At 32.4% G+C, this 14,638-nt stretch overlaps 1 pseudogene; it reads left to right on the plus strand.

Moving 5' to 3' along the window:
* Positions 1-12,738: 12,738 nt before the first annotated feature.
* Positions 12,739-13,431, plus strand: LOC149560028 (pentatricopeptide repeat-containing protein At2g03880, mitochondrial pseudogene; annotated as a pseudogene).
* The last annotated feature ends 1,207 nt before the right edge of the window (positions 13,432-14,638 follow it).

Here is a 14,638-nt window from a genome sequence, read left to right on the forward strand (position 1 = left end):
TTCCAATTAGAAAGTAAAAATGGGGTGGGGATGATACCCACAAGCTTTAGTACTTCGTTATAAAGTTAACTTGTTAAGGCTTATAATTGATCACTTCTAGTGATCTTCCATGTTAGGAGAAGTAATGACTATGAGGCCCACCATGTTAGAGGATTTATAAACATACAATGAATTATTCACTCACTTAGGATATTTAGCAAAAGAATATTAAGTATACCTTGCTAAATAATTTTATTGATGCACCTATTAGGATGAACTAGTGGTTGATCTTTGATCTAAAACTCTGATTTTCTAGTTGAGATCTCTTGTATTACAATGATCAACTAACTATGATAGATAAATATCTATTCTCCCTTATACTACTTGTAGCATTCTTCAATTAAAACTTATGTACATCATAATATTATTTTTATATCATGTTTAGATATGTTACAATTAATTACATATCTACCAATCCAAATAACAACTTGCTGGAGTCAACTAGAATACCAATTTCATCATAACTCACAAAGTGGACCCATAACTATAACTTAGATTTTGAAGAAAAACTTAGTGATATTCTAATACATAGAAAACACTATCAATGCTTGATAATATTTGACACTCAATTGAACTTGAAGTTCAATCCATACTAATCTCTTCCAAGTAGCTCAAACTTGGTCAACACTATGTGACTCAGTGAACACTGAGAAACTTAGTAGCTACTAAATCACTTGGTTGACAGTGCATGGCTTGGTCAACACTTGATTCACATTGTTAACATTGTAAGCTTGATAGATAAACTAGAACTTGGTTTAACATACCAGAGCTCGGTTAACACTATGATCTTCATGACTTCTTTTGAATATCTCAGTAGCCTCTGTTATGCTTAGTTTTCATTGTACATTGTCTTTGAAGCTCAATAAAAATTGTAAATTTTGGAAAACATTGTAAACTAACATGGGTGCTTGGTAGACACTACATTTTGAATACTTGGCTAGAGAGGATCTCAAACACTTGGTTAACAATATTGAGTGAGTGATAAGCTTAGTAGCAACTATAGAGCTCAATAGCAATGTAACCAATTGACTAAGTGTTGGGTCACTAAGAGACAAATTGACCTTAATGTCAACATCCTCATAATCTATACCTTCTTTCTTTGAATAAACTTTACATACTAGTATTTCTTTGTTTCTCACAACCTCAACTTGGTCATTCATCTTACTTTTGAAAACACACTTAGGTCTAATAAAATTCTTATCGTTATCTATAGGAACCAATTTCCATGTGTCATTCTTTTCAATCTGGTCAAATTCTTCTCTCATATCTTTAATCTAGAAATCATCGTTACAAGCTTCATCAACACTCTTTGTCTCTACTTAAGTAATAAAACATACATCATTTCTTTTTACCTCATTCCTTCTTAATACTCCTTTGTAATCTCTACCAATAATTTTACCACTAGGGAGAGTCTTTATTAGATTTCTATTAGGTGTCACTATTTCAACTCTAATTTTAGCTCTAGGTTCACTCCTTGGTTCTTCTCTCCTTTCCACAACTTTTATACCATTATATAAATCTATGTTAGTCTCATTAAATAACTCAACATTATCTTGATTATCCTTTGGATTGATCTCTTCATTAGAATTACAATCAAGCATTCTTTCTTCAATTCCAAACCTATCATTAATCTTAACATTTTCACTCTTAACAGTTGTCTTAGTTCTCTAATTAAAACATCTATAATATTTTCATTTTGATGAACCACCAAGAAACATAACTTCATTACTTCTTACATCAAACTTTCCAATATCATCTTCTCTCTTAACGTAACACTTCCAAAAATTCTAAAATACTTAACTAAAGGTGCATGTCCAAAACAAAGATCATAGGGAGTCATACCAGTGCCTTGACTAATTTGAACTCTATTCATAGTGTATATTATTGTATTTAAAACTACTTCTCTCTAAAATATCTTTGAAATATTATTCTCAAACATGAAGTCTATTTTTGCCTCTATTACAAATATGCTTCTCTTATCGGCTATACCATTCTCCTTAGGTAATTTAGAGTTTGAAAGTCATATTTTAATGCCATTCACTTAAAAAAATTGTTAAACCCATTCAAGGTAAATTTTCCACCTCTATCAAATCTTAAACTCTTAATCCTCAATCTAGATTCATTTTCAACTCTATTAATAAATATCATAAATATATCAAATTTTACAAATTTCTCTCCAAGACATTCTAACCACATTATCTTAGTAAAATTATCAACAAGAATCATGAAATACTTTTCACCATATAAATCTATTTTCTTTGTAGGACCACTAAACTATGTGTGTACTATGTCTAACATTGCTAATGTTGAAAACTTCTTCCTTGAAAAAGAACTTGTGTTCTACTTTTCCTTAACACATTCCTTGCATACCATGTTAGTAGGCTTGACAATTGTGGGAAAATATCTAACATAAAGTGTAGAGATAACTTACACAATGCTATCAATGTTTATGTGACAAAATTGCTTGTACAATAACCAATTATTATCAACCTTATTCATTAAACATGTTATCTTAGTAGGGATCACATCTAGATCCACTTACCCTATGACCCTATAAGGCACATTTCCCCTTGACTATACCTAGGGTGCTGCCCTATGAACCCTCGAGGGAATTACCCCTTAACCGCTAGAGCTTGGGGGGACTACCCCAAAACCGTGGTAGTAAAATTTAGAGGGAAACAATACCAAATGAACTGGGGAAAAATTAATCTCCAAGTCATATTAGGCTCCCCATTACAACACCTAATAGGGTTGAAATATCCTAAAATGGATTCAAAGTCTCCTAATAGGGACTCATTCTTATTGAATCCTAATAGGCCCCATCCTTTCATAAGTAACATTTATATTAGTACATCATTTTTTGGGTGCTATCCCCACCAATGTTTTTCCTTTGATCAAGGATTTCCCTAGTTGACAAATTTGGTGAAAACCCTTGATCAAAGAGAAAATTGACTCTACTATTTACATGTTTAAAAATTAATAATGATACTGAGAGTTATTTCAATTACATAACTTATTCAATCCTCTCCCTCTTATATCTTTGTGTAATTTACTTTCTAACAATATCACTAATAATTTTCATCATTCTCCCAAAGCATATTGTCCATTCAATGATTGAATTAAGAAAATGTTTTGATGAGTTTACTAACACATCAATGCCTCCTACATCCTTGGACAAAGATAAATTTGTAAATTCATTTACATATTGGTGAGCTAAGGCCATTAATAAATTATATGAAGTGATAGGACAAATTATTAGATATCATAATATGGATTATTTGAAATTAGCATTGGCAAGTTGGTTAATTCTTTACTCTAGTGTGAGAACTTTGAGAGCTTTCTCACATAGTGCACCATTATTTATATTCTCTATAGTAAGGTGGAAGATCAAATGATGGCCCACAAATGGTCAAGTGATGATAAATATGAAGAATGGGTACAAAGGTATATAGTTATTGATGACTCACCTAATGAGGGCCTACCAAAGTAGCTAGCCTAAGTATTTTTCTTTCAAGGATAACTTGCAGTTAAAGAAAACAAAAGAAGTTATGGGTACCAAAAGTGTCAAAACCAAATTCTTAAAAGGTATAACTACATGTGTTCCTTTTTGTCTCTAATATTTATAATGAAATATCATTTATCTTGTATCAAATTATAAAGTTTCATGTCTCACTCTCCCATCAGTAGTAAATTTGGACCCAATTTTTGACCAATTTTGTTCGAATTTCAATCAAGGTTCGTCTCTATTTTGCTCATCAAAATTTTGACCAAATTATAGGTTGGTCAAAATTTTGACAAATAAATTCCTACAATTTGGTCAAAATTTTCATGATAAAAATATCAATGAATTGTGGTCAAAAATTGGGTCCAAATGTACTAGTGCATGTCTAAATTTTATTGTAGTCCTTCACTATAAAAGGATCTCCAAGCCTAGGAGAGAGGGTCCTAGATTCATTTATATGAATTATATTCCATTATTTGATCAGTCCATATGCTGTGTAAATTATTGATTTCATTCTTATAAATCAAACTAATTTTGGTTGCACTCTATTGTTCTTGTTTTGGGTTTTGACCATATACTCAGATATATTGCATTCAAGAAAATTAATGCAAAGAAGCATTACATAGAGTTCTATTGTTAATAATTTTTCCTTCATATTTTTATTCTCTAATTTTATTTGTTTATGAACAAAGAACAAAAATTACAATTGTAGTTTGTGTAAAGTTGTATATCTTGTGTTTTTGTGTTTTGGATCCAAAAGATCAAGTAAATGTTAAGTATAGTATGATAGAGTTCAATAATTTTAGGATAGGATTTCCTTGAGAAGAAGATTCATGGTGATTTATTGGATTGATTTGCAAAGTAAATGAATAGAACATTTCAATTGTTGTGTATTATCAAATTAAAAAATATCCCACTAAAGAAGACACTGGCCATAGAGTAGATAGTCAAGAAATGTTTAATTAATCTAATCACCTAAACCTTCATTTTTTCCCATTTATATTTGTAAATATGAATTATTATCCCTCTCTTTTCTCATGGAAAGATAGGACACAATGATTAGTTGTTTCATATTGTGTTATCTCACATAAGTGTAGAAGATTTTAAGGTTTATTATCTGCTTAATAAAGGATTAGAGTGAAGGTTTTGTCATTGAGAGAATCAATCAAATCCTAGCTAAAACAACTAAAAGTTTGCAATTTTCAAAGTGCAGGAATAAATCTCACTTTTTTAGTTCATTATTGTTCATGTCAAGATGTGTTAATTATGGGAGTTAGTGGTGCAAGTGCACCTAGGATAAATTGTAGCTCTAAACTTTTGGTTAGCTTGTACTAGCCTTAGCGAAGTTAGATGGACCTTAGAGGGTCATGTTTGTTTTCTCCTAGCTAGATTTGACAAGGTTCAATCCATTCTTGTTTTTTTTGAGTTGTTTTTCCTTACTTTTTCTGTGGGTGTTAGGAAAGAAAACTAGGATTATGGGTCTTACACCCTAGAAGCTTGAGGAAGGTATGGTTTTAAGAAATTTTTTTTCCTCTATTATTTTTTTACATCCTTTTTCATAGGCTAGATCATGTTGGACCCACATGGAAATTCCCATGTGATAAATGTCCAAAAATTGTAAAATTGCAAAATGTTGTCAGCAACTTTGAAAATTGCATGACAATATTTAGGTAAGAATTTGACATGTTGCAAATATGAGATTGATGGTTACTCTAATGCTTTGAAACCTCTTGGGAAATATAAAAGACCACAAAGTAAACCCATATCAAGGTTTTGAGCTTTGTGGGAAGTCAATTTTTGTTAAGAAAACCATGAAATATAGTTATAGAGAGATAGTTGTATGTTTTCTTGATTGCAAGAATGCATTGATGGATTGAAAGTCTCAACTTTGCTTTGGATTCTTGTAATTATTGTTATTAAAGTACTTTCTAATTTAGATTTCAAGTTTTTTATGTTGAATATAATATTTTTTTGAATATAAGAACTTGTAATCGAATAGTATTATTTTGTCAATGATGTCAAACTTGGTACTTGTGGGTAAGACAATTACTTTTTGGTTTGCAAGCTATCATTTAGTTGATTGATGAAGAGAATTTGAAAAGGATGAGATAACAATAACTCCTAGAAAAGGATTGAGTTGTTTGGTATGTAAAAGAATCACTAAGAACAAGTAAGACACTAGTACTATAGTATATTGCTTATCTACTTAAAGGCTTAAATGAAAGATTAATCAAGTTAAGACTGGAAGATCATTAAATAAGAAAAGTGTGTGCCAAGCCTTGTCAAGAAGTTAATGCAAGCCAAGAAGAAATCATTAAAAGCTGAGTGAAAAAAAAAAGAGGTTTTGAGAAAAGATGAAAAATAGTGCAAGTCGAGTGATTGTTAGTATATGCCAAGTAAATTTTAGTTGATGTCGAGCATCTAATACTTTAGTGTTTTCCAAGTGAATATTATAGTTGCCCAGTGATAAAAAATAATGCTAAATCAATGATTTGATGAATCTTAACCAACTATTTTTTTTTTTTGAATTGTGTGAAGTATGTGGAAGATAAGTATGATGAGTTGGTGGCACAGAATTTAAGGTAAACCACTTTGAGGCAAATTCAAAGAAGATTGTATAAGAAGTTTCTAGAGGAACCAAATGGAAAAGTGCATAGATTCATTGTATCCTACCTAAACCTAAAATGGATGATTGTGGTTAAGTGAAAAAGATCTTAATTCTCTATTTATAGAGATAGATGGTCAAAAGAAAAGGTTATAATATATGAGAACCTAAGGAAGGCAAGGAATCTATGATATTTCTTGATTTAGTGGCCAAATAGAAGTGACTAGAGTTGGCATGCAAAGAAAGAAGGCTTAAGAGTATGAATACTTGTAGGGTGAACAAGTCATCAAAGCTAAAGTGTGTGAATGTTGACCAAAATGAAGGACTGAAACAAAGATCTATAATCTACAAGTGAGTTGTAATTTTTTATCAGATCAAGCCTTACTATTACTTTCTAATCATTGTATTAGTCTAGGCTAAATCCTTCAAATTGAGGTTGACCTAATAGTCATTTATAAATCCTTTAACTGGGTGACATTCTAATGGAATGGTCTAATGTCCTCTAAAAAGGCTCACTCCTAAAAGTGTGATTGAAATATTTTAACTAGGTAACATTCAAAAGTGTGTATTATAACCTTTAACAAGGTTGGCCTTTCATAGGGCCTCACTTTCAAAGAGTGAGAATTAGTAGCATGTTACTGGTGGTTTTTCCCAAATTTGGTTTTCATGTAAAATCCTTGTGTCAAATTGTGTGAATGTTCTTCTGTTGTTTCATGCTTACATTTCTACAAAGTTTTTTTGACTTAAGAGGGTAACCAAAAAACTTTTACTATTGTATGATCTAACATATGCATATTTGATAAGGTTTTATGGATATGGTTCTGCTAAGTATTGAAAATATTTAGTTTTAAATCTGGACCTTGGATAACTAGAATCAAAAGATCGAGATATCCAAAAGAGAGGTACCCAAGCTAAAAGTTCATTAAAATAACCTAAAGATAAAAAATAAAAAGGGTGAATAAGTTTCTAGTGATAGTGTTACATATGAGGATGTAGAATAGCTTTAAGCAATAATATGAAGGAGATTTCACAAAGAAAAATAAAAATTCAAAGGTTAATTACCTATCATGTGTTTTAATTGTAATGAGGTTGGTCATATTGTTGGTAGATGTCTAGAGAAGAAGAATGATAGAAGTAGAGAAAAATACAAAAGTAAAAGAGATGAGGACATCAAATATTACAAAGAAAAATGAAAGAAGTCTTGCTACATTGATGAGAAGGAAACTAGAGATGGATCTAACAACCATGATGATGAAGTGATGTATATTGTAATGAAGGATTATTTGGATGAGGATAAGGCAACTGCACTAGTGTCTTATGTGGAAAAGAGTCACAGATGCATCATTGATAGTGGGTGTTCACATCACATGACTAGAGATAAAAAGTAAGTCCATTACCCTTGATTATTATGATGGAAATAGTGTAAGGTTTGGAAATGATGCACACTATCTAATAAAAGGAAAAGGATCTATCAAAATCACAAAAAATATTGTGTGTGATAACACTTATTATGTAGAAGCACTTTAGTATAATTTTTTGAGTGTGTCACAAATGAATAGTTCAAGTTGAAAAGTTGAGTTTGAGAACAAGGTAGAAAATATCTAAGATACTAATGGGAAAGTAATTGGGAAAGGTGATCACACTAGAGCTAATGTACATTATCTTGATATGAATGATGCTACTTATCTTGTTGTATAATTTGATGATGTGTGGTTATGACACAAGAGGTTATGCCATGTTAACTTTCATTACTTAGTCAGTAGTTGTAAAACGGTATGGATACTCACCCAATGTAAAATATTTTAAGGTATTTTGAAGCAAGTGCTACATTCTTAAGGATTTTAGGAATGGAAAATTAGATGCTAAAAGTGAAGAATTTATATTCCTTGGTTAGTCCACAAGAAGTAAAACTTATAAGTGTTTAAATATTAACACTAAAAAAGTTGTGGAAAGTGCAAATGTGAAGTTTGATTAATAGAAAAAGGTACATGAAGTTGAACCTATGAAGGAACCTAAAGAGTAAAAATGATTTGTATAATTTTATGAAGGTATGACTATTGATGAAGATGTTTTTAACCATGTTTTAAATCAACAAGAAGTTTCAGTGATCGTTTAGTCACATATAATGAATGTTGAGGTACATTCAGGAATCGAGTTATAGTTAGGAGCTAAGTTACAAAAAGAAGCTGAGGCATGTTCTAATTCTAAGATAAGTGTACATGAAAGAGATGTTGAACTACCTGATAGAGAAGTACATAGTGATTTAGAAGTTAAAAGACCTATTGAAGGAAAAAGAGAGGAACCAAGATTATCAAAGTATGTCAAAAGACATTACCCTATTGAAAAAATTATAAGAGATAAGGATGCTAGACCAATGACAAGAAATAGGTTGAGAAGTGATACATGTTTGTTAATCATACATGAGCCCAACATAGTGAAAGATACCTTAGAAAATGAGGACTAGAGTAAAGCCATGAAAGAAGAGATTGAATAGATTAAGAAGAACAAGAAATGGACTCTAGTTCTTAGACTAGAGGAAAAGAATGTGATTGGAAACAAGTAAGTGTACAAAAGAAAGTTAGATGAAAATGGTGAAGTAACAAGAAATAAGGAAAGATTAGTTTACAAGGGGTATGCATAAGCAAAATGAATAGACTATAGAGAAACATTTTCTCCTATTCCAAGATTGTAAGGAGTTAGATCTCTTCTTTCTTGCACTATATACAAAGGTTTCAAATTTTATGAAATGGATGTGACATCAACATTCTTAAATCACATATTAGAAGTAGATGTATATATAGAATAGAGAAAAGGATATGTTGATGCTAACAACAAGAACATGGTATGTAGACTATACAAAGATTTATATGGTTTAAAAAGAAAGCCCAAAGAGCATGGTATGAAAGGCTTCAAAATTATCCTATGAAGATTGGTTTTTAGAAGATTGATGATAACAACAATCTTTACTTGAACATAGAAGGAGGTAAATGTATTATACAAGCTGAATTTTTTTTTGTTGATATCATATTTGGAGGTCAAGATACTTTATGCAAGGCATTTGAAAATGAAATGAAGAAAGAATTTGAGATGTCTATGTTTGGAGTGATCAAGTTCTTTGTTGGTTTACAAGTATATCAGATGAAATATGGTATATACATCACTCAGTCTAAGTACATGAGGGAAATAGTGAAAATTATTGGATTGAAGGATTCCAAACCAATTAGCACACATATGGTGATAGGATAGAATTTTTCAAAGAATGATGATTCAGCTAATGTGAATCTATAAGGCCCCTTCCCTAGTACCCTATTATGAATCTTAAAAACACAAATATGGTTAGAGATAGGAAGCACAAGGAGAAGAGATTTCATGTTTTGTCACTTATGTATAGAATGTGAATCAAATACTATTACCATACACCTTAAGATTGAGCGATGGTAAGAAGGTTCTGGCATCTAAGTATGTCATGATTGGCACATTCCTTATCAATAATGAAGCCAAGATCTTATTGAGACTAAAATATTTTTAAGTTATTGTTGTGCTAAGTATATTATTTGGAATTACATTAGGATAATAAGATAAGACCCTATGGAATAAAGTCTTGAAGTTCCATAACTTAGAAACTATGTTGATGGGTTCATGATATTTTATTGCCTATTAGGATAATTGAATTAGATGGTTGTTATGGAAAGATGAATCAACACACACCATTATGACATTACTAATAGGCATAGATGAAAATTGTTATGAATTTGGATAAGGGTCTAAAATGGTAGATCTTGATATGATGTAATGTAATAAGTTAATTATTGTGAAAATAGCATTAGGTGGGTATTCACAAGGATATATTTTATGGCCCGATAAAATGTAATGGTTTTATTCTATGATTGATTTTAAACTATGTGATGATGAAAACATCCTGATTAGTTGACATAATTGATACACCTTCTAATGAATTATCTCATAATGATAATGGGATACTATTAGTAATCAAACCATATTTAATGGAATCAAGGATATTAGTTGTGATGTTTACATTTTGATCATTTTGACCTAAGATATGTATTTGGAACTAATTTTCATGTTGGCTGATTTAATAGTATGGATTCAACATTTCATCATTATGGTAGGAAATGGATTATAATGTGGTTTGGCATGTTAATTGGATCATTTGACTAGATATTAATCTTGATATGCAGATTTTTATATTTTAATGCTTTTAAGTGTGAGGCCTCACCCCTAGGCATCATAGCATAGACATTTGATTTACATTTTGATATTCAAGACTTTGATATTTTGACAACTATTCAAGACTTAGATGGACAATGGATTGTTTTATATATTGATTTTGATACTATAGTAGTGTTTTAAACTAGGATATGCACTAAGAACTTGATATTGTGTATGAAATGATTGAACACATATGGATGCAATTTTATGACATGATACTATTAGATTTTGATGTGATGTAAAAATTTAATTTAATTATGATTATTCATGATATTTAGATAAATGTTAATTTGATTTTGATGATTCATGATACATAGATGAATGGTTATGATATGCAGATAAATGTTAATTTGATTATGATGATTTATGATATGTAGATGTTGATATTCTAGTGTTTCAAACTAACTATTAAAATGACAAGGGAAGGAAATGGAATTTGAACTATGAAATTAAATGCATTTGTGATATATGTATTTTATATGATCTCCTTGGATTGTTGATGCTCCAGTTTAATGTGCAGGAAGTGGAACCATTGAAATTCCCAGGGGAAACAAGTTCCAAGCCTTGTGAATATAGTTTAACCAAGGTGAATCTTTTGGAGATTCAAAAGATCCATTGTGAAAGTATTTTTCTACATAAATTTAAGGTTTCTTTCTTGTGGAAATGTTTAATAATAAAGATGCATTAGGAGCATGTCATGGTAATGTGAATGTGTTTTTATGTGTCACTTGACACTTGTGAACTTTGTGTATAATAGACATGACATTTAGGGTTTTGAAGTTGGTGGAAATTTACCCTAAAACTAATTACCCTATTAATGAGTAAGTAAACTCACTTGAAAAAGGGAAGGATGGGTCTCAATCATAATAAATTCTAATTTGGACTTGAGTAGAGTTTTTAGAGGCCATTAGTGGTCCCAAGGTGTATTTTAAGTTAAAATAAGTTACCCATATGATAGTATATCAAGTTAAGGACTTAATTTTGACCATGTGAGTACCTACATACCCTAGGGGTAACCTTTACCCATGCATTCTTTCATCAATTCGAATTTGGAGTTTTCACATATTTTCTCACATGTCTTCACTAAGTCAAATATAAAAAATTTAGATGAGACAAGTTTGTAAGAAGAAGTGGCTAGGTGTCTTTGCTAAAATAGTTTGTGAGAAGGCCTTATTAGAGAGTCTTGTTAAAATTAGTGGGTTGCTCACCCACTCTAATTTTAGACAGAGTTAGGTTTTTGAGGGAGACTAAGGGAGCTCTACTACAACTATCATTTCCTTTAGCTTAGACCAGGTTGTTACTTCAAACCATGTTTCATTTCTTTCTTTTAGTATTGTAAAATAAATCTGCAAGTGTAGAGGATTTGTCAATGGAGCATGCATTGTAATGTAAATCTTACAATGTGAACATTGGCATTGCATTGTGAAAATGTGAATGTGCTATGTGTTCTTGAAGATTTTCTTGTAGTTTCAATTTATTCTTGATTTTATTGTTTCAATGTAGTGTTGAATGTGTTGGGTGAAGAGCTTAGTTGGGCTCAACATTGTAGTTGAGAGAGTTACCTCATGATAAGGATTTTTTTTTTTTCATGGAGTATGGGATCCATCGAAGAAATATACCTGTTGGCGCTCAAAATTGTTGTCTGAATTTTGAGCACTATCGATCAGTTTGAGGCCTATAAATGCTTTGTGAAGCCTATGTACCTAGCTGTACCTTTGAACCCCATGAGGTGTTTTATGCTTCTAGAAACTTTCATTTAGTGCGTCTAAGTGTTCCATGAAGTTAAAGCATCATTTTGCACCATTTCGCAAAGTCTTGTTTTGAGTGCATTTCAAATCTGCATTTTACCCCAAGATTCAAACAGCGACAGGAGGCTGTGTTTGCCATTGAATATTTCACACCCAAAAAAGGTTTTGTGACTTTCCACTTTGAGAGTGTCTAGTTTCCATTCCTGAGAACCTATATTCTAGATTTTGAATCATTTTAAATCCATTTGATTAGGTTTTGAATCCCTCGAAGTTGGTCAGTTCCTGTTTTCACACATTTGCAAAATGTTCATAATTCTGGGAAGCCCTATTTGACCCATAATAACTTTTGACCAAGTTGACCTGAATGATGAAATTCCTTTTGCATTGTATTGCAAATGTCAGAGACTTATTATGTATCAATTTCTATGTCTTGAAAAATCCGTTTGATCAGTTTTTAAACGTGATTCCAAACGCAATTTGTAACTTTTTACTGGTGTCAGTATTTGCAGATTTGTCAGTACCCCTGTTCGGCATGTTATAAATTTAATCCTATGATTGGCTAGCCTAAATGGATTGTACCATTGTGTTGTGTCCTATAAATCCTTGAAGTAGACATGTATGCAAAATGTGGAATCTTACACAAGGCAAATGAACTGTTTGGCAAAATGCTTCAAAGAGATGTAGGTTCATGGACTGCAATGATTATAGGGTATGCACAAAATGGTTTTTGCAAGGATGCCTTGAAACTCTTTGAACTAATGAAGCACTCTAGAACATATCCTAATCATTTAAGCCACACTTGTGTTTTATTAGCATGCAGCCATGCAGGTCTGGTGGATGAGGGCTGCAAATACTTCAATGGCATATGTGATTCTTATTGCATTGTACCTACAACTGATCACTATGTTTGCATGATCGACCTTCTTAGCCATGCTGGCTATCTTAAGGAAACTCTAAGCTATATCATAAAAATGCCAATAAAGCCTATGGCATTTGTGTGGATGTTTTTTTTTGGTGCATGTAGACCACATGGAAATCTAGGATTAGGAGTATTTGCAGCAACTCATCTTTTTGAGCAGAACCCTACAGATGCCACGATTTATGTTTTTCTATTAAGAAATTTGATAAAAGATAAAGGAATCAAAAAGATTCCCATATGTAGTTGGATTGAAATCGATAAACTAGTACATGCTTTTTGTGTGGGAAAATATAGCACACCCATAGACATTGGAGATCCATGCAAAGTGTGGGCAATCTATATTGGCAATTTAAGGCACCAAGGCATTTTCCTCTGCATAGGAAAATGAATTATTTTTCTGCCACCATTGGGCCAAGTTGGTGATTGCATTTAGATTTTCAAGCACGCCCTCTGGGAAAACAATTAAGTCATCAAAAACCTCCGAGTATGGGTTTACCAGGACATGCAAAGAAGTTTACGTCCAAGATTGTTCACGGCAAATTACTACGAGAGATGTGTACAGATTGCACTATTTGAAACAAAAATAATGCCCTTGCAAAGATGTTTTGAGATCCTGAGTGAAGCAAGATCTAGCAAATGTGTTTGAGAAGGGACTGCATTTTATTTCTGGTTCGTAGAAGAAAACAAAATTTTGAGTTCATAGAGATCTAGACCATGTAGGCAGATAGAAGAAGTGGCTTAGATAAGGGCAGAGCATTGACTTGAAATAAAGATTCACGCCACCAATGAAGCAACCCTACGCAAAGAAAAGATAGAGATAAGATGCAAGAAAAAAAGTTAAAAGCAGCAGGCATATTAACACAAGCTCTCACACATCAAAAGAAAATAGGGGAAGTGATTGGAAGCAGACTCACGTTGAAAGAGATAGACAAGGAAGCCATCCATGTTTCAAAGAACCCGCAGATTCAACGTTAAGGGCAGAAGGAAGCCGCGCAGTGCAGAGTATGCGAAAAGCAATAATCCCACATCACTCGTAGGAGGGTACCTTTTAATATTTAAATACAATAGCATGCAAACGGCATTGTGTCTAAAGACAAAGCACTTTTTGTGGAGGCTGTGAGCAATTAAAGTGGGACCCGACCCGAATGAGGTGGACTGATGTCAGCATGACAAAGCAATATTTTAAACAAACTAATCGGTGTGATGAGGTGGCAGGAAATAGACCGAGGAAGGAGATGGTGACACATGTCTTGATTGAGCGGGTGTCGCTAACTCGCCAATCGAAAGTGCTCATCGGTTACCATAGCAAGATAGCGACCTCGCAACACGTGGCAGTAGGCCTAGGTCGGGTGATGACATGGTGACTCTGTCAACGTGCTGAGGTGGCAGTATAGGCTAATTAAATTTGGACATGTGGCAGAGAATAGAAGGTCATGCGGTGAGTAGGTCTCAAGATCACACCAGATCACACCACGTGGCACAGATCTGAGGGTAGGCGCTATCTCGCTATCAAAAGTTGCTCACTAGTTACCATAGCGACATAGCATGAGTGAATCAAAGGATGCCACATGGCAGAAGCTGGTTGACCCAGATGG

This window comes from Cupressus sempervirens, chromosome 4, assembly GCF_028749045.1.
Source record: "Cupressus sempervirens isolate cs-2001-9-10 chromosome 4, ASM2874904v1, whole genome shotgun sequence".
Classification (NCBI taxonomy): Eukaryota; Viridiplantae; Streptophyta; class Pinopsida; order Cupressales; family Cupressaceae; genus Cupressus; species Cupressus sempervirens.